Raw genomic sequence first — 4,461 nt, forward strand, 5'->3', positions numbered from 1 at the left:
AACTTTTTCATCATTTACTCTAAGTTTAATATCTCCACTCTATAACAAATTTTAGATTCCCTAGAAAATTTCATTGCTTTGTGTATATTGAAGCTAACTTCTTCTTCATCCACCCTAAATTGAGCCTCCTTACATGCATAAAACCTACAATAAATGATAGAATTGGTCCAATAACTTTTTAATCACATTTCCAAACCTATTTTCACATACAATCATCCACTTAATCATATTTTTGCTAAAAAATTCAAATAAACAATTACATTAAAACACCAATAAATTCAATAAAATATTAGAAGTCATCAATAATTCAGATTATTAAGGAAAAATCCACCACCTTAGGGATCTAGCCAAATAAAAGTTGTCTAGCATTTAAAGCAAGTTTGTCAACATCCTCCTCTACTAAGGATTCCTAACAAAGGACAGAGAAGTTTGCAAACATACGCAAGTAATGACTATTAAGGAGTAGTACTTATAGAGGAAGAAAGTGGGGAAAGACATTACTGTGGTCATGCTAGTATTGAATTCAAACCCTTTGAAAAGCACTACTATATAGCTTATAAAGAAGTCTTAGTTATGAAAAGTGGCATAGAAAAATGTAGTTTTCGTCTCAGCTCTTACCACTTTGTGGTACAACACATTATTTCTAAAGATCCTTGATCAAAATAGAAAGATACTTTCTAAAGTTTAACTCCTTCGATCAAAAGACTAGTTCTCTTATTATAAATTTACAGTCTGACACATTAAAGAAAATCAAAATACCATTACAGATTATCTCATTAGATCTTGAAGAAAGATCAATCTTAGACTACCCTTACAAATTTTGCCCCTCTTTATTCTCAACATTATGCCAAGTCAACCCTTTTTTCCACCTAGATTTAGTCCTATTATTGTCTCTAAAGTCAACTTGCTAGCTAGGAGAAGTCTATTCTTTTGACTTTATCTTCTTCTTCGAAAAACCCAAATCTAGCCACAATTTTGAATTCTTTGATATTCAAGCCCCATACCTGACCATATCTTTTAATAGAGGCCTTATACCAAACAAAGCCATGTGGTATTTTTGGCCCTCTCAACTCTTTATGCATGTGCCCTAGCTTTTCCTTCATTAATTATTCATCATTATCTTCATGATTCTGCCAATGAAGTTTCAAATCTTTTGAAGTTTCTCGAGTGGTATTCACCATTTCCTAGATGGCGTAAGGAACTCTCCTATGTAATTAAGACATATTATCTATGGAAGGTACCATTGAATGAACAAAAGGCTTAGTCCTTCTTTATTGTTCATCATCCCTACTATTTAGACAGTCATGTGAATCTTTATGTAGCTAATCAAGCATGTTTATGGAAAACCTCAACAAATTGGCTGTCATAAGAAAATTTAGTTTTAAGTAAATTAAAAGAATGTTTATGTGAAATGAACAACTTCTCAAGAGCATATCCAAATGTTAAGTGTATGTCTCTTGGTTTGATTCCCTACTAACCTATCCTCCACGATGATCCATTTATTGAAAATTGTGCCTTAGGGCTAATCATTGTATCATAAACATTGTTATTTAATAAATTTTTCTTTTATTATCATATTAATTGCATGTTCACTATGATAACTATATACTTGAACAAATTATAATGATTATCTTAAATGTCCCTTGGTCGGTCATCTTGAGGAAACATAGATGAAATAAGACTAGTATGACTTTGATTAATTATAGAGATATAAATCAAAGTCGTAAACACTTAAAAAAGTACAAGCTGTTAGACCGACCTACTATGAGAAAGATGCATGGTACAAGTCATAAGCTTATCTCATATGTAACCATATCACTAAGCCTTTTAACTTGAGATCATCATGGATTCCTACATGATGACCACTGAACTTTGACCTAGTCAAAAGTCACCTTTGACCAAGTAATCATAAAGGCTATGATTAAATTTAGTGGTATTTATGCAGAGGAATATGAGTGGTCAAGATAGAATTTGTCCCTTATACTAATTGAGAGATATTACTAGGCCCCTCGATGCGTAAGATTGAGAAAATGTATAGCCATACCATAGTGGAAAGAGCTTTTTCATTGTTATGTTAGTCCACTCAAAGATTGAGAAAGTAATGGTTAGTTAAAGGGGAATGACAATTTCATATCTCAGACTTGATTGAAATATCACGTGACAAAAAGGATGTGATATGGTTACATGATAGGTCACATCGGATCATCGATCCCCATATGAATTAGGTAGTTATAATATCTTGCTAGATGCCACTTGTGACTTGTGGGTTAGTAGTATAATTAGCCTACTGCCAACTTCATGTAGGCACAAGGTCGCAAACTAGAATAGCCTAACTTGAGCTATAGTGTTCAAATTCATTGAATCTGGAATGTGTTCAGATTTAATGAATGTAATGCTTTTCTAGGGTGAACAAATTATCACTACTACAAAAACGTAAATATAAGACGCCATAAAAAATAACGGTCAAATAAAAACGCATCATATATGAGATAGGTGGGTGATGGTGATAAAATAAATGACGGGTCTTAAAAAAACTGTCATATATTACTAGACTTTAAATGACGGGTATTAAAAAACCCCGTCATTTATTTCAGCCTAACATTTTCTTTTATTGGAAAAAAAAATAAAAAATAAATTTAAACTTTAAATGATGGGTATTTTAAATACCTGTCATATAAAATTCAAACCATATATGACGATTATAAAAAAACCATCATATATTGGTGCCCACCGTTTCAGATTCTTAAATTAAAAAAATAAAAAATTTTAAAACTTTAAATGACGGGTTTGCCAAACACCTGTCATATATTCGTGGCCAATGTTTGATTTTTCTTATTTGAAAAAAATAAAAAAATTTTGCTTTAAATGACGGTTGATTAAAACAACCGTCATTTAAAGCCTTCCTTATATATGACCAGTGTTAAAACACCCGTTATATATTCTTCAATAAATGATGGGTATATGAATACCCATCATTTATTCTTGTTTCTATTCAGTTTCTAGGTTTACTTTTTCATTCCCGCTCCTTCGTCATCCTTGTTTTCTCTCTTCTCCACTTCTACATGAAATCGATAGAAATCTCTCAATCTGCCTTCATTATTGCCGTCGACCACCTTAGTCCCTCACCAGCGTGAAAATGCTCCTCCTACACCATCCGGTTCCTCTCTTATTGGCTTCCTCTTTGTGTTTTATCCTCTCTTCTCTAAGGTACATGGGTTTGTGATTTCTATGATTTTTCTTCATTTTCTTCCAATATGCTTAGATTTCTAGATTATGGGATTTGTTTATTTCAGATTATGGATTGTTTTATTATTTGATTTTTGTTGTTTAAATATCTCCTCATTTTTTTGCCCATTTTGATATTGTAAGGTGTTGAAAATTGCTAATGTTTGGTGTTTTATTGACTTGAGAATGATTGTAGATGATTTGCTTTGCCTTAGGATGATTATTAAGATGAAAATTAGTGATCAAAATGGGATATTTGTGATGATTGTATTTTTCTACGAATTTTGACTGATTTATTTTAATAATTTTTAATTTAAATTTCGTGCATTGTTTGATAATAGTTTTATTTTTCAAAACTACATATTGAAATGTACTAGTGTATCAATTTTCATTACAATTGGAGTTCATTTTAGTGATAAAAACTGACGCGCAGTTTCTGTAAAAATCATTGTTATTTTATTGATATTTTTACATTTGGTAAAGAATGATTTGTTCTTGACTTGAGATTGCTAATATAAGATATTTGTAATCTTAGAATGATTAATGAGACAGAAAACATTGATTCAAAATTATATTTATAGTGTTTTTCTTTTTTCTATGAATTTTGAACGAATTTTATATATAATTTTATAATAATTAGAGTTAATTTGAAAATGCTATTTTGTGAAAATTTCGTTGGTTTTGTGATTGTATATAGTTGGAATTAGTTTGTTGAGTGAGATTCCAAGAATGAAAAGAGGGTTTTAGCTTGAGAAATACTTTCTTTATGTTGTTATACTGCTAAATTTTTTATCGGCAATTGAAGGAGTATGTGAATGCTCATGCATTATGACTCATGATTCATTAATTACTCTACATTATATGTAGAGTAGTCAATTTCTTTATTGATAATCTTTTTATCATTCCTTTCCTCTCCATATTCATAAGTCACTGATCACATTGTCTTGAATGAATTGTCTTTTAGATTATAAAGTTATGGATAGAGAATGGATGTCTTCCAATTAATTAAGTAAAGAGTATTTGAATAGTGTGAAAGAGTTTATGAAGTTTCCTCTTGAGAATGTAAAAGACCCTAGAAGAATAGTGTGCCCTTGTGTAAGATGTAGTCTTTTGAAGTAAATTAGTGCATCTGAGATGAAAGACCATTTAGTGTGCTATGGAATTAGTGAAAATTACAAGTGTTGGCAAAAGCATGGAGAGACTAGAGGGGATAAGTCTACTAGTAATTGGGAGTAT

This window comes from Prosopis cineraria, unplaced genomic scaffold (genome assembly GCF_029017545.1).
Source record: "Prosopis cineraria cultivar Desert tree isolate PC_DT_omini unplaced genomic scaffold, ASM2901754v1 PC1, whole genome shotgun sequence".
In the NCBI taxonomy this organism is placed as follows: domain Eukaryota; kingdom Viridiplantae; phylum Streptophyta; class Magnoliopsida; order Fabales; family Fabaceae; genus Prosopis; species Prosopis cineraria.